Source organism: Schistocerca piceifrons, unplaced genomic scaffold (assembly GCF_021461385.2).
Source record: "Schistocerca piceifrons isolate TAMUIC-IGC-003096 unplaced genomic scaffold, iqSchPice1.1 HiC_scaffold_1764, whole genome shotgun sequence".
In the NCBI taxonomy this organism is placed as follows: Eukaryota; Metazoa; Arthropoda; class Insecta; order Orthoptera; family Acrididae; genus Schistocerca; species Schistocerca piceifrons.
Window position 1 is genome coordinate 319,906 of NW_025727639.1, and position 21,346 is coordinate 341,251.

Sequence of the window (21,346 nt, forward strand, 5' to 3'; positions counted from 1 at the left end):
GCCGTTCTACGAAGTGGAAACGTTAATTTTTGCAGTTGTCGTCAAGTAGCGGGTGGGCGCTCGCCGTGTTTGTTGGAGGAGTGCTTGTGTCGTTATCCGGTGTCGTCTAGTGGCTGGGATACCTGGCTCTCGCCCAGGAGGCCTGGGTTCGATTCCCGGTACCGGAAATGCACATTTTATTGCTCCTCTTATGCGACTTGTCCCGACTTAGCTCGACTGACGCTCCGCTGACGCTTGCAGAAAACTACGTAAAATATGATTCGCGGCCACAAGTGACGGCGAGAGAGATGCGACATCTGTCCACCTCTTATCCGGGCACATACCTGCGGTCAACAGACTTGGAGGACTGCAAGACATTGCCACGGGGGTTGAATGCAGCTAACCACTCTGCTCAGTGTCCATCAGCGCGGGCACGTTCGTTTGCCAGTATACATATAATGGAGACCGCGTCTGACACAGCTGTTGCGAGACACAGTCGGCCGAGCTTTGCTGTGCACAGCCACTTGCAGTCGCGAGAGTTGAATTCCGCGGTGGCTCCGTGGCCGTGATCGTCTAGTGGTCAGGACATTGCGTTGTGGCCGCAACAACCCAGGCTCGAATCCGGGTCACGGCACTTTTTAAAGTTCTGCCTTGCTGTCGCTGCAATGACGATAGTGACCCAGTGATTGAAATCACGGTGCCCTCCTGATTTTGTGCTCATGTTCCTCAGGCTGCAGGTGGCACTACCGATTCCTTATAAACACGCGATGCCGCCGCACCAGGGCGCTGGCAGCTGCCTGTGTAGTTAATCTCTATTCGAAAAGGGCAGTCGTTCGAGGTGCGATGTTCGAGCAACCAGTCGCAGCAGATCAGGAAGCTGTGTCGTGCACTGCATTCTACAAATGCCAGGAACACTGGTGCAGCTAGCGTGGCCGAGCGGTCTAAGGCGCTGGTTTAAGGCACCAGTCTCTTCGGAGGCGTGGGTTCGAATCCCACCGCTGCCAATTTTTACTTCTCGTTTTTGTGCCATTGCGGTGTGTTCTCGTGGGGTAGAACGCAGCTCCTGTGACCGCCGCGTCGCGTAGGTAGCGTGGCCGAGCGGTCTAAGGCGCTGGTTTCAGGCACCAGTCTCTTCGGAGGCGTGGGTTCGAATCCCACCGCTGCCAACGTTTTCTGTCTCGAAAACAGGAGCACTGATTTCCCGCGAAGGAAAAAGCGCAGCGTCGGTTTCTTAAACTGTCGTAGCACAGTGGTGCGTGGTGTAACAACAGGATTCACCGGCGCAGTTTCGTCTCATGATTGCTGGCGTTCGTCTCCACGAGACGCGTCCCGAGCATGCCGTTCTACGAAGTGGAAACGTTAATTTTTGCAGTTGTCGTCAAGTAGCGGGTGGGCGCTCGCCGTGTTTGTTGGAGGAGTGCTTGTGTCGTTATCCGGTGTCGTCTAGTGGCTGGGATACCTGGCTCTCGCCCAGGAGGCCTGGGTTCGATTCCCGGTACCGGAAATGCACTTTTTATTGCTCCTCTTATGCGACTTGTCCCGACTTAGCTCGACTGACGCTCCGCTGACGCTTGCAGAAAACTACGTAAAATATGATTCGCGGCCACAAGTGACGGCGAGAGAGATGCGACATCTGTCCACCTCTTATCCGGGCACATACCTGCGGTCAACAGACTTGGAGGACTGCAAGACATTGCCACGGGGGTTGAATGCAGCTAACCACTCTGCTCAGTGTCCATCAGCGCGGGCACGTTCGTTTGCCAGTATACATATAATGGAGACCGCGTCTGACACAGCTGTTGCGAGACACAGTCGGCCGAGCTTTGCTGTGCACAGCCACTTGCAGTCGCGAGAGTTGAATTCCGCGGTGGCTCCGTGGCCGTGATCGTCTAGTGGTCAGGACATTGCGTTGTGGCCGCAACAACCCAGGCTCGAATCCGGGTCACGGCACTTTTTAAAGTTCTGCCTTGCTGTCACTGCAATGACGATAGTGACCCAGTGATTGAAATCACGGTGCCCTCCTGATTTTGTGCTCATGTTCCTCAGGCTGCAGGTGGCACTACCGATTCCTTATAAACACGCGATGCCGCCGCACCAGGGCGCTGGCAGCTGCCTGTGTAATTAATCTCTATTCGAAAAGGGCAGTCGTTCGAGGTGCGATGTTCGAGCAACCAGTCGCAGCATATCAGGAAGCTGTGTCGTGCACTGCATTCTACAAATGCCAGGAACACTGGTGTAGGTAGCGTGGCCGAGCGGTCTAAGGCGCTGGTTTAAGGCACCAGTCTCTTCGGAGGCGTGGGTTCGAATCCCACCGCTGCCAATTTTTACTTCTCGTTTTTGTGCCATTGCGGTGTGTTCTCGTGGGGTAGAACGCAGCTCCTGTGACCGCCGCGTCGCGCAGGTAGCTTGGCCGAGCGGTCTAAGGCGCTGGTTTCAGGCACCAGTCTCTTCGGAGGCGTGGGTTCGAATCCCACCGCTGCCAACGTTTTCTGTCTCGAAAACAGGAGCACTGATTTCCCGCGAAGGAAAAAGCGCAGCGTCGGTTTCTTAAACTGTCGTAGCACAGTGGTGCGTGGTGTAACAACAGGATTCACCGGCGCAGTTTCGTCTCATGATTGCTGGCGTTCGTCTCCACGAGACGCGTCCCGAGCATGCCGTTCTACGAAGTGGAAACGTTAATTTTTGCAGTTGTCGTCAAGTAGCGGGTGGGCGCTCGCCGTGTTTGTTGGAGGAGTGCTTGTGTCGTTATCCGGTGTCGTCTAGTGGCTGGGATACCTGGCTCTCGCCCAGGAGGCCTGGGTTCGATTCCCGGTACCGGAAATGCACATTTTATTGCTCCTCTTATGCGACTTTTCCCGACTTAGCTCGACTGACGCTCCGCTGACGCTTGCAGAAAACTACGTAAAATATGATTCGCGGCCACAAGTGACGGCGAGAGAGATGCGACATCTGTCCACCTCTTATCCGGGCACATACCTGCGGTCAACAGACTTGGAGGACTGCAAGACATTGCCACGGGGGTTGAATGCAGCTAACCACTCTGCTCAGTGTCCATCAGCGCGGGCACGTTCGTTTGCCAGTATACATATAATGGAGACCGCGTCTGACACAGCTGTTGCGAGACACAGTCGGCCGAGCTTTGCTGTGCACAGCCACTTGCAGTCGCGAGAGTTGAATTCCGCGGTGGCTCCGTGGCCGTGATCGTCTAGTGGTCAGGACATTGCGTTGTGGCCGCAACAACCCAGGCTCGAATCCGGGTCACGGCACTTTTTAAAGTTCTGCCTTGCTGTCACTGCAATGACGATAGTGACCCAGTGATTGAAATCACGGTGCCCTCCTGATTTTGTGCTCATGTTCCTCAGGCTGCAGGTGGCACTACCGATTCCTTATAAACACGCGATGCCGCCGCACCAGGGCGCTGGCAGCTGCCTGTGTAATTAATCTCTATTCGAAAAGGGCAGTCGTTCGAGGTGCGATGTTCGAGCAACCAATCGCAGCAGATCAGGAAGCTGTGTCGTGCACTGCATTCTACAAATGCCAGGAACACTGGTGTAGGTAGCGTGGCCGAGCGGTCTAAGGCGCTGGTTTAAGGCACCAGTCTCTTCGGAGGCGTGGGTTCGAATCCCACCGCTGCCAATTTTTACTTCTCGTTTTTGTGCCATTGCGGTGTGTTCTCGTGGGGTAGAACGCAGCTCCTGTGACCGCCGCGTCGCGCAGGTAGCGTGGCCGAGCGGTCTAAGGCGCTGGTTTCAGGCACCGGTCTCTTCGGAGGCGTGGGTTCGAATCCCACCGCTGCCAACGTTTTCTGTCTCGAAAACAGGAGCACTGATTTCCCGCGAAGGAAAAAGCGCAGCGTCGGTTTCTTAAACTGTCGTAGCACAGTGGTGCGTGGTGTAACAACAGGATTCACCGGCGCAGTTTCGTCTCATGATTGCTGGCGTTCGTCTCCACGAGACGCGTCCCGAGCATGCCGTTCTACGAAGTGGAAACGTTAATTTTTGCAGTTGTCGTCAAGTAGCGGGTGGGCGCTCGCCGTGTTTGTTGGAGGAGTGCTTGTGTCGTTATCCGCTGTCGTCTAGTGGCTGGGATACCTGGCTCTCGCCCAGGAGGCCTGGGTTCGATTCCCGGTACCGGAAATGCACTTTTTATTGCTCCTCTTATGCGACTTGTCCCGACTTAGCTCGACTGACGCTCCGCTGACGCTTGCAGAAAACTACGTAAAATATGATTCGCGGCCACAAGTGACGGCGAGAGAGATGCGACATCTGTCCACCTCTTATCCGGGCACATACCTGCGGTCAACAGACTTGGAGGACTGCAAGACATTGCCACGGGGGTTGAATGCAGCTAACCACTCTGCTCAGTGTCCATCAGCGCGGGCACGTTCGTTTGCCAGTATACATATAATGGAGACCGCGTCTGACACAGCTGTTGCGAGACACAGTCGGCCGAGCTTTGCTGTGCACAGCCACTTGCAGTCGCGAGAGTTGAATTCCGCGGTGGCTCCGTGGCCGTGATCGTCTAGTGGTCAGGACATTGCGTTGTGGCCGCAACAACCCAGGCTCGAATCCGGGTCACGGCACTTTTTAAAGTTCTGCCTTGCTGTCACTGCAATGACGATAGTGACCCAGTGATTGAAATCACGGTGCCCTCCTGATTTTGTGCTCATGTTCCTCAGGCTGCAGGTGGCACTACCGATTCCTTATAAACACGCGATGCCGCCGCACCAGGGCGCTGGCAGCTGCCTGTGTAATTAATCTCTATTCGAAAAGGGCAGTCGTTCGAGGTGCGATGTTCGAGCAACCAGTCGCAGCAGATCAGGAAGCTGTGTCGTGCACTGCATTCTACAAATGCCAGGAACACTGGTGTAGGTAGCGTGGCCGAGCGGTCTAAGGCGCTGGTTTAAGGCACCAGTCTCTTCGGAGGCGTGGGTTCGAATCCCACCGCTGCCAATTTTTACTTCTCGTTTTTGTGCCATTGCGGTGTGTTCTCGTGGGGTAGAACGCAGCTCCTGTGACCGCCGCGTCGCGCAGGTAGCGTGGCCGAGCGGTCTAAGGCGCTGGTTTCAGGCACCAGTCTCTTCGGAGTCGTGGGCCCGAACACATCGCGCGCTCGCTCCGGCGTGTCGGGCGGTGTTTACGTGTGCTTCGCAGTCGGCGACGGTTCTTCGCGGTGACTGTTTCTTCGCTGCTGTAGTCAGCTGAACTGTAAGTTAACATGGATTCTGAAGACCGAGAAAATAATATCCAGTGCGAATTTGATAGAAACGTAACCCGACCGTCTGCTTTCGAAATTCATTCGTGGATGAAAAATGACTTGCAAATTCCTGAAAGTGAAGTGCTAGGATTGCAATTAGACGCGTTCCTGAACTCTTTGTTCGTAAAATTGAAATGTCCGGAATTGTGTGATGCTCTTGTCAGTGAAAATGGTGGCGTACGTAAATTCAAACACTCTGATGGGACAATTAGCAATGTGACTCTGTCGAACGCTGGATTCGGTATTCGAAATGTTCGGGTATTCAATCTGCCGTTTGAGACTAGGAATGAGACAATCGCTCGTAGCCTTATGCCTTATGGCACAGTTTTGTCGATTACAAAAGAAAAGTGGTCGTCCGCTTATATATATCAGGTTGAGAACGGTATCCGCAGTGTAAAGATGATTGTGAGGAAGCACGTTCCCTCGTTTTTGGTTATGGCCGGCCACCGGGCTTTTATTTCGTATAGTGGTCAGCCGCAAACGTGTTCCTATTGTAATGCCACAGACCATTTTAGACAAAATTGTCCTAGGCGTAGGCGCCCTGTGCAGCTACCGCCCCGTGGGCAAGATGACGACGCGTCGTACGCGGCCGTGTTGTTAGGTGTTCCCCGTTCACCGGCACGTTCCGCGGAAACGGAAACGCCGTTAGTTGCTGCGGTCGCGATGGATGTCGATGCCACTGCCACCGGTTCTGATACTGTTCAATCCTTGTCCGTACTTTCTCAGTCAGTTCCCGCCGCTACTGTACCGATTCCGCCTCCGGCTGTGCCTGAAGCTCCGGAACGGACCGGATCAGAACCCGTTCAGGTGGTTACCCCCCCTGTTGCTGTAGTGGATTCGTCACCATCCACTTCCGTACCTCACGGGTTTCCGGACGCGGTTCCTGCCTCACAGGAACCAAAGCCCAGGCGTGAAAGTGTTTCAGACAGGCGTGGCAATACTGACCGCTTCCGCAGTGCCAGTAGCTCGCGGATTTTAGACACACGGTCTTTTTCTCGCGGAGAACGCAGCCCGTCTCCGGAATGGAAGCAGGTTCCCCGTCCGAAGTCAAAACAAAAACAAAAATCTGTGCAAAAGCCGGCGCACAAGCCCTTGCCTCGCCCCGTAGTCGAATCTCGACCGTCGGTTGCGGGGGGGCGTCGTCCACAGCGTCCTGTGGCGAGCAGTCAGCCAGCGCCTACGACAAGTGTGTCGGCAGACAGGCGGGAACAGGTTGTACAGCAGTTAAAGGAAATGTTGCACCACTCTGATGTAACTCTTGCAATGGACACTACGACGTCTCAGGCAACGAACCCGGCACAACTTTCGGTTAAGCGTAAGGCGGAAGACACCCCCCAGCGTCGCACGCGTCCCCTTTCGCAGGATTCCGCGTCTGTACCTCCCACACACGAATCGCCTACTTCAGCTGCACCGTCTGAACGTTGTGACTGGGCAGACGATATGGAGGAGGCGAGTGGGTCCACTCCTGCCGTCTAATTTGTTTTATTTGTTTTTCCCTATTGTCTATGGTAGCACGTCCTCCATCAGTTGTGGCTACTATTAATCTTAATAAATTGGAGTCGCCAGTGAAGTTTGCAAGTTTTGTGGGTTTTATAAATTACATTGCTGCTGACGTAGTGTTTTTGCAGGAGGTTGTGATAGATCTACTTCACTCCATTCCGGGCTATCAAGTACTCTTGAACTTTGATGTCGAGTGTAATTGTGGTACTGCCATTTTAATTCGTGTTGGTCATGACTATAGTAATGTCGCTACAATTCCTAACGGTCGTGGTGTAGCTTGCACGATCAACAACGTAAGATATATTAACGTGTACGCCCCTTCTGGTGCCGACGGGCAGCCACGTCGCCGTGTGTTTTATAGCAGTGACATTTGTCACCTTTTACAGGGCCCCCACCTGCCTTTAGTCATGGGCGGCGATTTTAATTGCGTGCTGGACGATAGAGATCAGGAGCCACGGCCATATAAGTGCCTAGAATTACAGACGCTCGTTACTGAGATGAATTTAATTGACTCGTGGTGTTATTTACACCCGCGGGCCGTGGGCTTTACTTTCTTTTATCCCACGGGAAGAAGTCGGCTCGATAGGATTTACGTTTCTCGTGATAAACAGCACTGTCTTACGGACTCCTCTGTTCACCCCGTGATTTTTTCCGATCATTGTGCGTATGTCTGCCGCTTTCATTCTCTATTGGCGGATCAACCCCGCGCAAGTCGATTATGGAAGTTTAATGTGCGACATCTCTCACACCCACATTTTGCGCCGGTTGTCGTGCGTGTATGGCAGAGGGTGCTAAAATATCGCGGTCTATATGCCTCCACTTTGTCTTGGTGGGTAGAATTTGTTAAGCCGGCATTACGCAAGGCGATCCTGGAATTCAGTCAGGATGTTGCTCACTGGGAGCGTTCTACATTGCAATTTTACGAGAGCTGTTTAAATGATGCCATCCACCTGCACACAAACAATCCCGCTCTTCGGATGGCGACAATTCGGCGTATAAAACTCCGTCTTCTGGATTTGAAAAGGGAATCGTTGCGCGGATCTGTCGTACGGAGCCGAGCCCCCGGGGCGCTGGCTGATGAAGCGCCTTCCGTGTTTCATCAGCTGCGCGAACGCCGGCGCGCAAAGCGACGTTACGTCACAGAGCTGGAATCAGCTGACGGTGCGCGGCTTGATAACCAGGCGGCAATTCTTGCCGAGGCCCACCGTCACTTCATCGAACTTTTCAGTGAGAAATACACTGATGCTGCCGCGATTTCCGAGCTTCTCCACGACGTTCCATACGTCTTATCCGTAGCGGATCGCCGTCGCCTCACAGAAAACTTTACCGTGGAAGAAGTGGGTGATGTCCTAAAACTGTGTTCCCAGAACAAATCACCGGGCGCTGATGGGTTGCCACCGGAATTTTATCTGCATTTTTGGCACTTGTTTGGCTCTGCCCTGACTGACGTTTTTAATGAAATTTTAACTGGTGTGGATGTCCCTGCGTCCTTCCTGGAAGGTATTGTGGTCTTGGTTCCAAAGGTTCCGGTCACCAGGCAACTGTGCAATCTTAGACCGATCACCCTTCTTAATGGTGATTACAAACTCTTCACCAAATGTGTCTCCTCCCGCTTGAAGCTGGTCATGAACAAACTGATTAGTCCCTTTCAATACTGTGCAGTGCCGAACCGCACTCTCTATGGTGCTGTGTCGACATACCGAGATGCCATTGCCTATGCTTCGACGAATAGGATTCCTTTTGGCATTTTATCCATCGATTTTGCAATGGCTTTTGACAGAGTTAGCCACCTATATCTCCGGCGAGTGCTCCAGAAGTTTGGTTTCGGTGTAAAGTATATAACTATGATTTTTAACCTTTTCAAAAATTCCACCTCACGGATTAGTATCAATGGACTTTTATCGGAACCTGTTCCGCTCTGCTGTTCAGTCAAACAAGGGTGCCCTCTGTCAATGGCGCTTTACGCTATTTCCTTAGATCCTTTGTTGCGTAAATTGCACAGTGTTTGTAGGGGAATACGTATTGGGAATGAGAAGCACGTTTGTCGCGCTTATGCTGACGACCTTGGTCTCTTGGTGTCCTCGGCTACCGACTTTGCTACAATACGCGCAGTTCTTACACAGTATGAACGTGCATCCGGTGCGAGCATCAATACCCGTAAGACGGTTTTTCTGCCTATTTATGCAGCGACACGTGGCTTCAAACGCCCATGGTTTACAGTGAAGCAGGAACACAAAATTTTGGGTGTTCGCTTTCAGGCCAATCTGTTACAGACTGCGTCCTACAACTGGCGTATTGTCTTAAATGGCATACGAGCTATGGCTAGCCTGTCCGCTACTCGCACCCTCGCATTAACACAGCGGGTGATTTTAATAAATGTTTTCTTGCTCAGCAAAGCCTGGTACCTCGCACAGTTATTTCAGGTACCCAAGAATTTGGGCAGAGCCATAACACAGGCAGTCTATTGGCTACTGTGGCGGGGACATATTTTCAAGGTGTCTTACGAAACATGTACTTTGCCACGCGAACAGGGTGGACTCGGCCTCATTCATTTTGCTATGAAAGCCGCAGCGTTGCTCCTTCATCGGACGAGCGTCACTATTGAACAGGATCCGTCGAGCCCCACAGCTGTTCTGTTCGCTATTCATCGGCCTCTATCTGAAGCAGCACCTCTCGACCCGACTACCATCCCGTTTCAGCTGCGTTATGTTCGAGAATACTTCATTCAAAAAAGTTATCTCGCCGCCGAAGTACTCGACCATCGAACACGGACTGTGAAACGTGTCTACCAGGGACTAAGAGGACGGCCGGTCGGTAATAAGATGGAGGCGCGCTACCCGCGATCTGCGTGGAGGACGGTGTGGGCTCACGTTCATGCTCCCTTCCTGTCAGCGGACGTCAGCAGCTTTTGGTACCAAGTGGTTAACCGCATTCTCCCCACCAACGAAAAGCTGCGCCGCATTCACTTATCTCCATCGAGCTTGTGTGAAGACTGTCGCCAAGACGACACCTTAGAACATCGTTTCGTGTGCCTGCGGTCACGGTCGACTTGGAACATTGCCGCCAGGATGCTCGCACTTATCAACCGGACCAGCGCTGCCGCTTTTTCTGCGGACACGGCTTTGATCCCAGACTTCAACCCATATCCGCATACGAAGCGTGCCGCCACTGCATGGATCGTGGCTCACACTGTGTTCGCCCTCCTGCAATTGCGACTTACGGACGACTATGCCTATCTGGTTTCTTTATCCACGCAACATGACCTCACTAAAACCAGGAAAGACTATGCCAAAATCTTTGCCAATTTTCTGCAAATTGCACTTGCATTTGCCCACGACAAACTGTTGTAATCAACCCTTCACTGCTGCAACTTTTCTTTACTTCTGTGTTTTGCATTGTCTCCGGCTCCGGATACATAGTTCATGCAAATTGATGCTACAGGAACAGAGAATCATAACAAGTACGATGCTTACGCTTGTGCAGAACTGCAATGTGGAAATTACGACGCAAAGTTTAACACAGTGTTATCCTGTGTTCGTGTGTGTTTGTGTTTTGCTGTCATTTAGTGATTTCTTTCTGTTTTTAATTCATTTTTTTATACCGTCTGGTTCCTCCGTTATCGGCGTACATTCACGGGTGCGTTGCGCACGCCGCTGCCACGGAGATTGTTTGGTTTTTAAGAACAGAGGATTTTTTACTTTCTTTTTAAAACACGTCGGGGAGGATTGTGTTTTACTTCCCTTTATCTGCCGGACAGTTCGGAAAGTTCGGGAGTATATTCATTCCTTTGATATGTGTCGATTATTTTACTTTTTGTGCCTTTTTTCATTACCCATTTTAATGGCCGCCACGAAGCATTTTGAACATAATATAATGGGACGTATGAAGGCTGTTCCTTCCCTGTGACTGAGTGGACTAACTCAGGCAGTCATTGCTTTTTCTTCTTTTTTTAAATTTTATTCTTTTTATTGAGTTTAGGTGTAAAGCGCCTGATGCGCTGTTATTCTTTCATTTTTTATTTTAAGGCGTGAAGGCGCGAAGTGACTGCTTAGCTGTCAATATAGGCCTGCACTTTCACTTCAAGAGGATTTTAGTTTTCCTTTGATGCTTCACTAGCGGTGGACAGCCACAAGAAACTTTCCTCGCAGCAATCCCGTATCTCCGATTTCATCAATTCATCTTGAACACCAACGCCTTCCAAGGAACCATACCGAGAAGTTTACGGTTTTCAACTGAATGGACAGTGCAACAATTCGTCTTTTCTGTTTGCAAGCAGCACCGTTTATTTATAGCTGATGAAGCTCGCCGAAGAAGGCATAACTTGGAGAGCGCAAGGCCGGGCTATAAGGGGAGTTGGGAGGCCCGTAAAAAAAAAAAATTAAAAAAAAAAATAAAAAAAAAAAAAAAATTAAAAAAAAAAAAAAAAAGAAAAAAAAAAAAAAAAAAAAAAAAAAAGCTGCCAACGTTTTCTGTCTCGAAAACAGGAGCACTGATTTCCCGCGAAGGAAAAAGCGCAGCGTCGGTTTCTTAAACTGTCGTAGCACAGTGGTGCGTGGTGTAACAACAGGATTCACCGGCGCAGTTTCGTCTCATGATTGCTGGCGTTCGTCTCCACGAGACGCGTCCCGAGCATGCCGTTCTACGAAGTGGAAACGTTAATTTTTGCAGTTGTCGTCAAGTAGCGGGTGGGCGCTCGCCGTGTTTGTTGGAGGAGTGCTTGTGTCGTTATCCGGTGTCGTCTAGTGGCTGGGATACCTGGCTCTCGCCCAGGAGGCCTGGGTTCGATTCCCGGTACCGGAAATGCACATTTTATTGCTCCTCTTATGCGACTTGTCCCGACTTAGCTCGACTGACGCTCCGCTGACGCTTGCAGAAAACTACGTAAAATATGATTCGCGGCCACAAGTGACGGCGAGAGAGATGCGACATCTGTCCACCTCTTATCCGGGCACATACCTGCGGTCAACAGACTTGGAGGACTGCAAGACATTGCCACGGGGGTTGAATGCAGCTAACCACTCTGCTCAGTGTCCATCAGCGCGGGCACGTTCGTTTGCCAGTATACATATAATGGAGACCGCGTCTGACACAGCTGTTGCGAGACACAGTCGGCCGAGCTTTGCTGTGCACAGCCACTTGCAGTCGCGAGAGTTGAATTCCGCGGTGGCTCCGTGGCCGTGATCGTCTAGTGGTCAGGACATTGCGTTGTGGCCGCAACAACCCAGGCTCGAATCCGGGTCACGGCACTTTTTAAAGTTCTGCCTTGCTGTCGCTGCAATGACGATAGTGACCCAGTGATTGAAATCACGGTGCCCTCCTGATTTTGTGCTCATGTTCCTCAGGCTGCAGGTGGCACTACCGATTCCTTATAAACACGCGATGCCGCCGCACCAGGGCGCTGGCAGCTGCCTGTGTAGTTAATCTCTATTCGAAAAGGGCAGTCGTTCGAGGTGCGATGTTCGAGCAACCAGTCGCAGCAGATCAGGAAGCTGTGTCGTGCACTGCATTCTACAAATGCCAGGAACACTGGTGTAGGTAGCGTGGCCGAGCGGTCTAAGGCGCTGGTTTAAGGCACCAGTCTCTTCGGAGGCGTGGGTTCGAATCCCACCGCTGCCAATTTTTACTTCTCGTTTTTGTGCCATTGCGGTGTGTTCTCGTGGGGTAGAACGCAGCTCCTGTGACCGCCGCGTCGCGCAGGTAGCGTGGCCGAGCGGTCTAAGGCGCTGGTTTCAGGCACCGGTCTCTTCGGAGGCGTGGGTTCGAATCCCACCGCTGCCAACGTTTTCTGTCTCGAAAACAGGAGCACTGATTTCCCGCGAAGGAAAAAGCGCAGCGTCGGTTTCTTAAACTGTCGTAGCACAGTGGTGCGTGGTGTAACAACAGGATTCACCGGCGCAGTTTCGTCTCATGATTGCTGGCGTTCGTCTCCACGAGACGCGTCCCGAGCATGCCGTTCTACGAAGTGGAAACGTTAATTTTTGCAGTTGTCGTCAAGTAGCGGGTGGGCGCTCGCCGTGTTTGTTGGAGGAGTGCTTGTGTCGTTATCCGCTGTCGTCTAGTGGCTGGGATACCTGGCTCTCGCCCAGGAGGCCTGGGTTCGATTCCCGGTACCGGAAATGCACTTTTTATTGCTCCTCTTATGCGACTTGTCCCGACTTAGCTCGACTGACGCTCCGCTGACGCTTGCAGAAAACTACGTAAAATATGATTCGCGGCCACAAGTGACGGCGAGAGAGATGCGACATCTGTCCACCTCTTATCCGGGCACATACCTGCGGTCAACAGACTTGGAGGACTGCAAGACATTGCCACGGGGGTTGAATGCAGCTAACCACTCTGCTCAGTGTCCATCAGCGCGGGCACGTTCGTTTGCCAGTATACATATAATGGAGACCGCGTCTGACACAGCTGTTGCGAGACACAGTCGGCCGAGCTTTGCTGTGCACAGCCACTTGCAGTCGCGAGAGTTGAATTCCGCGGTGGCTCCGTGGCCGTGATCGTCTAGTGGTCAGGACATTGCGTTGTGGCCGCAACAACCCAGGCTCGAATCCGGGTCACGGCACTTTTTAAAGTTCTGCCTTGCTGTCACTGCAATGACGATAGTGACCCAGTGATTGAAATCACGGTGCCCTCCTGATTTTGTGCTCATGTTCCTCAGGCTGCAGGTGGCACTACCGATTCCTTATAAACACGCGATGCCGCCGCACCAGGGCGCTGGCAGCTGCCTGTGTAATTAATCTCTATTCGAAAAGGGCAGTCGTTCGAGGTGCGATGTTCGAGCAACCAGTCGCAGCAGATCAGGAAGCTGTGTCGTGCACTGCATTCTACAAATGCCAGGAACACTGGTGTAGGTAGCGTGGCCGAGCGGTCTAAGGCGCTGGTTTAAGGCACCAGTCTCTTCGGAGGCGTGGGTTCGAATCCCACCGCTGCCAATTTTTACTTCTCGTTTTTGTGCCATTGCGGTGTGTTCTCGTGGGGTAGAACGCAGCTCCTGTGACCGCCGCGTCGCGCAGGTAGCGTGGCCGAGCGGTCTAAGGCGCTGGTTTCAGGCACCAGTCTCTTCGGAGGCGTGGGTTCGAATCCCACCGCTGCCAACGTTTTCTGTCTCGAAAACAGGAGCACTGATTTCCCGCGAAGGAAAAAGCGCAGCGTCGGTTTCTTAAACTGTCGTAGCACAGTGGTGCGTGGTGTAACAACAGGATTCACCGGCGCAGTTTCGTCTCATGATTGCTGGCGTTCGTCTCCACGAGACGCGTCCCGAGCATGCCGTTCTACGAAGTGGAAACGTTAATTTTTGCAGTTGTCGTCAAGTAGCGGGTGGGCGCTCGCCGTGTTTGTTGGAGGAGTGCTTGTGTCGTTATCCGGTGTCGTCTAGTGGCTGGGATACCTGGCTCTCGCCCAGGAGGCCTGGGTTCGATTCCCGGTACCGGAAATGCACATTTTATTGCTCCTCTTATGCGACTTGTCCCGACTTAGCTCGACTGACGCTCCGCTGACGCTTGCAGAAAACTACGTAAAATATGATTCGCGGCCACAAGTGACGGCGAGAGAGATGCGACATCTGTCCACCTCTTATCCGGGCACATACCTGCGGTCAACAGACTTGGAGGACTGCAAGACATTGCCACGGGGGTTGAATGCAGCTAACCACTCTGCTCAGTGTCCATCAGCGCGGGCACGTTCGTTTGCCAGTATACATATAATGGAGACCGCGTCTGACACAGCTGTTGCGAGACACAGTCGGCCGAGCTTTGCTGTGCACAGCCACTTGCAGTCGCGAGAGTTGAATTCCGCGGTGGCTCCGTGGCCGTGATCGTCTAGTGGTCAGGACATTGCGTTGTGGCCGCAACAACCCAGGCTCGAATCCGGGTCACGGCACTTTTTAAAGTTCTGCCTTGCTGTCGCTGCAATGACGATAGTGACCCAGTGATTGAAATCACGGTGCCCTCCTGATTTTGTGCTCATGTTCCTCAGGCTGCAGGTGGCACTACCGATTCCTTATAAACACGCGATGCCGCCGCACCAGGGCGCTGGCAGCTGCCTGTGTAGTTAATCTCTATTCGAAAAGGGCAGTCGTTCGAGGTGCGATGTTCGAGCAACCAGTCGCAGCAGATCAGGAAGCTGTGTCGTGCACTGCATTCTACAAATGCCAGGAACACTGGTGTAGGTAGCGTGGCCGAGCGGTCTAAGGCGCTGGTTTAAGGCACCAGTCTCTTCGGAGGCGTGGGTTCGAATCCCACCGCTGCCAATTTTTACTTCTCGTTTTTGTGCCATTGCGGTGTGTTCTCGTGGGGTAGAACGCAGCTCCTGTGACCGCCGCGTCGCGCAGGTAGCGTGGCCGAGCGGTCTAAGGCGCTGGTTTCAGGCACCGGTCTCTTCGGAGGCGTGGGTTCGAATCCCACCGCTGCCAACGTTTTCTGTCTCGAAAACAGGAGCACTGATTTCCCGCGAAGGAAAAAGCGCAGCGTCGGTTTCTTAAACTGTCGTAGCACAGTGGTGCGTGGTGTAACAACAGGATTCACCGGCGCAGTTTCGTCTCATGATTGCTGGCGTTCGTCTCCACGAGACGCGTCCCGAGCATGCCGTTCTACGAAGTGGAAACGTTAATTTTTGCAGTTGTCGTCAAGTAGCGGGTGGGCGCTCGCCGTGTTTGTTGGAGGAGTGCTTGTGTCGTTATCCGCTGTCGTCTAGTGGCTGGGATACCTGGCTCTCGCCCAGGAGGCCTGGGTTCGATTCCCGGTACCGGAAATGCACTTTTTATTGCTCCTCTTATGCGACTTGTCCCGACTTAGCTCGACTGACGCTCCGCTGACGCTTGCAGAAAACTACGTAAAATATGATTCGCGGCCACAAGTGACGGCGAGAGAGATGCGACATCTGTCCACCTCTTATCCGGGCACATACCTGCGGTCAACAGACTTGGAGGACTGCAAGACATTGCCACGGGGGTTGAATGCAGCTAACCACTCTGCTCAGTGTCCATCAGCGCGGGCACGTTCGTTTGCCAGTATACATATAATGGAGACCGCGTCTGACACAGCTGTTGCGAGACACAGTCGGCCGAGCTTTGCTGTGCACAGCCACTTGCAGTCGCGAGAGTTGAATTCCGCGGTGGCTCCGTGGCCGTGATCGTCTAGTGGTCAGGACATTGCGTTGTGGCCGCAACAACCCAGGCTCGAATCCGGGTCACGGCACTTTTTAAAGTTCTGCCTTGCTGTCACTGCAATGACGATAGTGACCCAGTGATTGAAATCACGGTGCCCTCCTGATTTTGTGCTCATGTTCCTCAGGCTGCAGGTGGCACTACCGATTCCTTATAAACACGCGATGCCGCCGCACCAGGGCGCTGGCAGCTGCCTGTGTAATTAATCTCTATTCGAAAAGGGCAGTCGTTCGAGGTGCGATGTTCGAGCAACCAGTCGCAGCAGATCAGGAAGCTGTGTCGTGCACTGCATTCTACAAATGCCAGGAACACTGGTGTAGGTAGCGTGGCCGAGCGGTCTAAGGCGCTGGTTTAAGGCACCAGTCTCTTCGGAGGCGTGGGTTCGAATCCCACCGCTGCCAATTTTTACTTCTCGTTTTTGTGCCATTGCGGTGTGTTCTCGTGGGGTAGAACGCAGCTCCTGTGACCGCCGCGTCGCGCAGGTAGCGTGGCCGAGCGGTCTAAGGCGCTGGTTTCAGGCACCAGTCTCTTCGGAGGCGTGGGTTCGAATCCCACCGCTGCCAACGTTTTCTGTCTCGAAAACAGGAGCACTGATTTCCCGCGAAGGAAAAAGCGCAGCGTCGGTTTCTTAAACTGTCGTAGCACAGTGGTGCGTGGTGTAACAACAGGATTCACCGGCGCAGTTTCGTCTCATGATTGCTGGCGTTCGTCTCCACGAGACGCGTCCCGAGCATGCCGTTCTACGAAGTGGAAACGTTAATTTTTGCAGTTGTCGTCAAGTAGCGGGTGGGCGCTCGCCGTGTTTGTTGGAGGAGTGCTTGTGTCGTTATCCGGTGTCGTCTAGTGGCTGGGATACCTGGCTCTCGCCCAGGAGGCCTGGGTTCGATTCCCGGTACCGGAAATGCACATTTTATTGCTCCTCTTATGCGACTTGTCCCGACTTAGCTCGACTGACGCTCCGCTGACGCTTGCAGAAAACTACGTAAAATATGATTCGCGGCCACAAGTGACGGCGAGAGAGATGCGACATCTGTCCACCTCTTATCCGGGCACATACCTGCGGTCAACAGACTTGGAGGACTGCAAGACATTGCCACGGGGGTTGAATGCAGCTAACCACTCTGCTCAGTGTCCATCAGCGCGGGCACGTTCGTTTGCCAGTATACATATAATGGAGACCGCGTCTGACACAGCTGTTGCGAGACACAGTCGGCCGAGCTTTGCTGTGCACAGCCACTTGCAGTCGCGAGAGTTGAATTCCGCGGTGGCTCCGTGGCCGTGATCGTCTAGTGGTCAGGACATTGCGTTGTGGCCGCAACAACCCAGGCTCGAATCCGGGTCACGGCACTTTTTAAAGTTCTGCCTTGCTGTCGCTGCAATGACGATAGTGACCCAGTGATTGAAATCACGGTGCCCTCCTGATTTTGTGCTCATGTTCCTCAGGCTGCAGGTGGCACTACCGATTCCTTATAAACACGCGATGCCGCCGCACCAGGGCGCTGGCAGCTGCCTGTGTAGTTAATCTCTATTCGAAAAGGGCAGTCGTTCGAGGTGCGATGTTCGAGCAACCAGTCGCAGCAGATCAGGAAGCTGTGTCGTGCACTGCATTCTACAAATGCCAGGAACACTGGTGTAGGTAGCGTGGCCGAGCGGTCTAAGGCGCTGGTTTAAGGCACCAGTCTCTTCGGAGGCGTGGGTTCGAATCCCACCGCTGCCAATTTTTACTTCTCGTTTTTGTGCCATTGCGGTGTGTTCTCGTGGGGTAGAACGCAGCTCCTGTGACCGCCGCGTCGCGCAGGTAGCTTGGCCGAGCGGTCTAAGGCGCTGGTTTCAGGCACCAGTCTCTTCGGAGGCGTGGGTTCGAATCCCACCGCTGCCAACGTTTTCTGTCTCGAAAACAGGAGCACTGATTTCCCGCGAAGGAAAAAGCGCAGCGTCGGTTTCTTAAACTGTCGTAGCACAGTGGTGCGTGGTGTAACAACAGGATTCACCGGCGCAGTTTCGTCTCATGATTGCTGGCGTTCGTCTCCACGAGACGCGTCCCGAGCATGCCGTTCTACGAAGTGGAAACGTTAATTTTTGCAGTTGTCGTCAAGTAGCGGGTGGGCGCTCGCCGTGTTTGTTGGAGGAGTGCTTGTGTCGTTATCCGGTGTCGTCTAGTGGCTGGGATACCTGGCTCTCGCCCAGGAGGCCTGGGTTCGATTCCCGGTACCGGAAATGCACATTTTATTGCTCCTCTTATGCGACTTGTCCCGACTTAGCTCGACTGACGCTCCGCTGACGCTTGCAGAAAACTACGTAAAATATGATTCGCGGCCACAAGTGACGGCGAGAGAGATGCGACATCTGTCCACCTCTTATCCGGGCACATACCTGCGGTCAACAGACTTGGAGGACTGCAAGACATTGCCACGGGGGTTGAATGCAGCTAACCACTCTGCTCAGTGTCCATCAGCGCGGGCACGTTCGTTTGCCAGTATACATATAATGGAGACCGCGTCTGACACAGCTGTTGCGAGACACAGTCGGCCGAGCTTTGCTGTGCACAGCCACTTGCAGTCGCGAGAGTTGAATCCCGCGGTGGCTCCGTGGCCGTGATCGTCTAGTGGTCAGGACATTGCGTTGTGGCCGCAACAACCCAGGCTCGAATCCGGGTCACGGCACTTTTTAAAGTTCTGCCTTGCTGTCACTGCAATGACGATAGTGACCCAGTGATTGAAATCACGGTGCCCTCCTGATTTTGTGCTCATGTTCCTCAGGCTGCAGGTGGCACTACCGATTCCTTATAAACACGCGATGCCGCCGCACCAGGGCGCTGGCAGCTGCCTGTGTAGTTAATCTCTATTCGAAAAGGGCAGTCGTTCGAGGTGCGATGTTCGAGCAACCAGTCGCAGCAGATCAGGAAGCTGTGTCGTGCACTGCATTCTACAAATGCCAGGAACACTGGTGCAGCTAGCGTGGCCGAGCGGTCTAAGGCGCTGGTTTAAGGCACCAGTCTCTTCGGAGGCGTGGGTTCGAATCCCACTGCTGCCAATTTTTACTTCTCGTTTTTGTGCCATTGCGGTGTGTTCTCGTGGGGTAGAACGCAGCTCCTGTGACCGCCGCGTCGCGTAGGTAGCGTGGCCGAGCGGTCTAAGGCGCTGGTTTCAGGCACCAGTCTCTTCGAAGGCGTGGGTTCGAATCCCACCGCTGCCAACGTTTTCTGTCTCGAAAACAGGAGCACTGATTTCCCGCGAAGGAAAAAGCGCAGCGTCGGTTTCTTAAACTGTCGTAGCACAGTGGTGCGTGGTGTAACAACAGGATTCACCGGCGCAGTTTCGTCTCATGATTGCTGGCGTTCGTCTCCACGAGACGCGTCCCGAGCATGCCGTTCTACGAAGTGGAAACGTTAATTTTTGCAGTTGTCGTCAAGTAGCGGGTGGGCGCTCGCCGTGTTTGTTGGAGGAGTGCTTGTGTCGTTATCCGGTGTCGTCTAGTGGCTGGGATACCTGGCTCTCGCCCAGGAGGCCTGGGTTCGATTCCCGGTACCGGAAATGCACTTTTTATTGCTCCTCTTATGCGACTTGTCCCGACTTAGCTCGACTGACGCTCCGCTGACGCTTGCAGAAAACTACGTAAAATATGATTCGCGGCCACAAGTGACGGCGAGAGAGATGCGACATCTGTCCACCTCTTATCCGGGCACATACCTGCGGTCAACAGACTTGGAGGACTGCAAGACATTGCCACGGGGGTTGAATGCAGCTAACCACTCTGCTCAGTGTCCATCAGCGCGGGCACGTTCGTTTGCCAGTATACATATAATGGAGACCGCGTCTGACACAGCTGTTGCGAGACACAGTCGGCCGAGCTTTGCTGTGCACAGCCACTTGCAGTCGCGAGAGTTGAATTCCGCGGTGGCTCCGTGGCCGTGATCGTCTAGTGGTCAGGACATTGCGTTGTGGCCGCAACAACCCAGGCTCGAATCCGGGTCACGGCACTTTTTAAAGTTCTGCCTTGCTGTCACTGCAATGACGATAGTGACCCAGTGATTGAAATCACGGTGCCCTCCTGATTTTGTGCTCATGTTCCTCAGGCTGCAGGTGGCACTACCGATTCCTTATAAACACGCGATGCCGCCGCACCAGGGCGCTGGCAGCTGCCTGTGTAATTAATCTCTATTCGAAAAGGGCAGTCGTTCGAGGTGCGATGTTCGAGCAACCAGTCGCAGCATATCAGGAAGCTGTGTCGTGCACTGCATTCTACAAATGCCAGGAACACTGGTGTAGGTAGCGTGGCCGAGCGGTCTAAGGCGCTGGTTTAAGGCACCAGTCTCTTCGGAGGCGTGGGTTCGAATCCCACCGCTGCCAATTTTTACTTCTCGTTTTTGTGCCATTGCGGTGTGTTCTCGTGGGGTAGAACGCAGCTCCTGTGACCGCCGCGTCGCGCAGGTAGCTTGGCCGAGCGGTCTAAGGCGCTGGTTTCAGGCACCAGTCTCTTCGGAGGCGTGGGTTCGAATCCCACCGCTGCCAACGTTTTCTGTCTCGAAAACAGGAGCACTGATTTCCCGCGAAGGAAAAAGCGCAGCGTCGGTTTCTTAAACTGTCGTAGCACAGTGGTGCGTGGTGTAACAACAGGATTCACCGGCGCAGTTTCGTCTCATGATTGCTGGCGTTCGTCTCCACGAGACGCGTCCCGAGCATGCCGTTCTACGAAGTGGAAACGTTAATTTTTGCAGTTGTCGTCAAGTAGCGGGTGGGCGCTCGCCGTGTTTGTTGGAGGAGTGCTTGTGTCGTTATCCGGTGTCGTCTAGTGGCTGGGATACCTGGCTCTCGCCCAGGAGGCCTGGGTTCGATTCCCGGTACCGGAAATGCACATTTTATTGCTCCTCTTATGCGACTTGTCCCGACTTAGCTCGACTGACGCTCCGCTGACGCTTGCAGAAAACTACGTAAAATATGATTCGCGGCCACAAGTGACGGCGAGAGAGATGCGACATCTGTCCACCTCTTATCCGGGCACATACCTGCGGTCAACAGACTTGGAGGACTGCAAGACATTGCCACGGGGGTTGAATGCAGCTAACCACTCTGCTCAGTGTCCATCAGCGCGGGCACGTTCGTTTGCCAGTATACATATAATGGAGACCGCGTCTGACACAGCTGTTGCGAGACACAGTCGGCCGAGCTTTGCTGTGCACAGCCACTTGCAGTCGCGAGAGTTGAATTCCGCGGTGGCTCCGTGGCCGTGATCGTCTAGTGGTCAGGACATTGCGTTGTGGCCGCAACAACCCAGGCTCGAATCCGGGTCACGGCACTTTTTAAAGTTCTGCCTTGCTGTCGCTGCAATGACGATAGTGACCCAGTGATTGAAATCACGGTGCCCTCCTGATTTTGTGCTCATGTTCCTCAGGCTGCAGGTGGCACTACCGATTCCTTATAAACACGCGATGCCGCCGCACCAGGGCGC

At 53.4% G+C, this 21,346-nt stretch overlaps 30 non-coding genes across 30 annotated transcripts; all 30 read left to right on the forward strand.

The window, feature by feature from the left end:
* The first annotated feature begins 95 nt into the window (after positions 1-95).
* On the forward strand, positions 96-167 carry Trnae-cuc. The gene has a single exon. It is a non-coding gene; the product is annotated as a tRNA-Glu (tRNA).
* Positions 168-901: 734 nt separating this feature from the next.
* On the forward strand, positions 902-983 carry Trnal-aag. The gene has a single exon. It is a non-coding gene; the product is annotated as a tRNA-Leu (tRNA).
* Positions 984-1,063: 80 nt separating this feature from the next.
* Trnal-cag lies at positions 1,064-1,145 on the forward strand. Its single transcript has one exon. It is a non-coding gene; the product is annotated as a tRNA-Leu (tRNA).
* A 266-nt stretch (positions 1,146-1,411) lies between these two features.
* On the forward strand, positions 1,412-1,483 carry Trnae-cuc. Its single transcript has one exon. It is a non-coding gene; the product is annotated as a tRNA-Glu (tRNA).
* Positions 1,484-2,217: 734 nt separating this feature from the next.
* On the forward strand, positions 2,218-2,299 carry Trnal-aag. Its single transcript has one exon. It is a non-coding gene; the product is annotated as a tRNA-Leu (tRNA).
* Positions 2,300-2,379: 80 nt separating this feature from the next.
* On the forward strand, positions 2,380-2,461 carry Trnal-cag. Its single transcript has one exon. It is a non-coding gene; the product is annotated as a tRNA-Leu (tRNA).
* Positions 2,462-2,727: 266 nt separating this feature from the next.
* On the forward strand, positions 2,728-2,799 carry Trnae-cuc. Its single transcript has one exon. It is a non-coding gene; the product is annotated as a tRNA-Glu (tRNA).
* Positions 2,800-3,533: 734 nt separating this feature from the next.
* Positions 3,534-3,615, forward strand: Trnal-aag. The gene has a single exon. It is a non-coding gene; the product is annotated as a tRNA-Leu (tRNA).
* Positions 3,616-3,695: 80 nt separating this feature from the next.
* Positions 3,696-3,777, forward strand: Trnal-cag. The gene has a single exon. It is a non-coding gene; the product is annotated as a tRNA-Leu (tRNA).
* A 1,072-nt stretch (positions 3,778-4,849) lies between these two features.
* Positions 4,850-4,931, forward strand: Trnal-aag. Its single transcript has one exon. It is a non-coding gene; the product is annotated as a tRNA-Leu (tRNA).
* Positions 4,932-11,463: 6,532 nt separating this feature from the next.
* Trnae-cuc lies at positions 11,464-11,535 on the forward strand. The gene has a single exon. It is a non-coding gene; the product is annotated as a tRNA-Glu (tRNA).
* A 734-nt stretch (positions 11,536-12,269) lies between these two features.
* On the forward strand, positions 12,270-12,351 carry Trnal-aag. The gene has a single exon. It is a non-coding gene; the product is annotated as a tRNA-Leu (tRNA).
* Positions 12,352-12,431: 80 nt separating this feature from the next.
* Positions 12,432-12,513, forward strand: Trnal-cag. Its single transcript has one exon. It is a non-coding gene; the product is annotated as a tRNA-Leu (tRNA).
* Positions 12,514-13,585: 1,072 nt separating this feature from the next.
* Positions 13,586-13,667, forward strand: Trnal-aag. The gene has a single exon. It is a non-coding gene; the product is annotated as a tRNA-Leu (tRNA).
* Positions 13,668-13,747: 80 nt separating this feature from the next.
* Trnal-cag lies at positions 13,748-13,829 on the forward strand. The gene has a single exon. It is a non-coding gene; the product is annotated as a tRNA-Leu (tRNA).
* A 266-nt stretch (positions 13,830-14,095) lies between these two features.
* Trnae-cuc lies at positions 14,096-14,167 on the forward strand. The gene has a single exon. It is a non-coding gene; the product is annotated as a tRNA-Glu (tRNA).
* Positions 14,168-14,901: 734 nt separating this feature from the next.
* On the forward strand, positions 14,902-14,983 carry Trnal-aag. The gene has a single exon. It is a non-coding gene; the product is annotated as a tRNA-Leu (tRNA).
* Positions 14,984-15,063: 80 nt separating this feature from the next.
* Trnal-cag lies at positions 15,064-15,145 on the forward strand. The gene has a single exon. It is a non-coding gene; the product is annotated as a tRNA-Leu (tRNA).
* Positions 15,146-16,217: 1,072 nt separating this feature from the next.
* Positions 16,218-16,299, forward strand: Trnal-aag. The gene has a single exon. It is a non-coding gene; the product is annotated as a tRNA-Leu (tRNA).
* An 80-nt stretch (positions 16,300-16,379) lies between these two features.
* On the forward strand, positions 16,380-16,461 carry Trnal-cag. The gene has a single exon. It is a non-coding gene; the product is annotated as a tRNA-Leu (tRNA).
* Positions 16,462-16,727: 266 nt separating this feature from the next.
* On the forward strand, positions 16,728-16,799 carry Trnae-cuc. The gene has a single exon. It is a non-coding gene; the product is annotated as a tRNA-Glu (tRNA).
* A 734-nt stretch (positions 16,800-17,533) lies between these two features.
* Trnal-aag lies at positions 17,534-17,615 on the forward strand. The gene has a single exon. It is a non-coding gene; the product is annotated as a tRNA-Leu (tRNA).
* Positions 17,616-17,695: 80 nt separating this feature from the next.
* Positions 17,696-17,777, forward strand: Trnal-cag. Its single transcript has one exon. It is a non-coding gene; the product is annotated as a tRNA-Leu (tRNA).
* A 266-nt stretch (positions 17,778-18,043) lies between these two features.
* On the forward strand, positions 18,044-18,115 carry Trnae-cuc. Its single transcript has one exon. It is a non-coding gene; the product is annotated as a tRNA-Glu (tRNA).
* A 734-nt stretch (positions 18,116-18,849) lies between these two features.
* Trnal-aag lies at positions 18,850-18,931 on the forward strand. The gene has a single exon. It is a non-coding gene; the product is annotated as a tRNA-Leu (tRNA).
* An 80-nt stretch (positions 18,932-19,011) lies between these two features.
* Positions 19,012-19,093, forward strand: Trnal-cag. The gene has a single exon. It is a non-coding gene; the product is annotated as a tRNA-Leu (tRNA).
* Positions 19,094-19,359: 266 nt separating this feature from the next.
* Trnae-cuc lies at positions 19,360-19,431 on the forward strand. The gene has a single exon. It is a non-coding gene; the product is annotated as a tRNA-Glu (tRNA).
* Positions 19,432-20,165: 734 nt separating this feature from the next.
* Positions 20,166-20,247, forward strand: Trnal-aag. The gene has a single exon. It is a non-coding gene; the product is annotated as a tRNA-Leu (tRNA).
* An 80-nt stretch (positions 20,248-20,327) lies between these two features.
* Positions 20,328-20,409, forward strand: Trnal-cag. The gene has a single exon. It is a non-coding gene; the product is annotated as a tRNA-Leu (tRNA).
* Positions 20,410-20,675: 266 nt separating this feature from the next.
* Positions 20,676-20,747, forward strand: Trnae-cuc. Its single transcript has one exon. It is a non-coding gene; the product is annotated as a tRNA-Glu (tRNA).
* Positions 20,748-21,346: the final 599 nt, after the last annotated feature.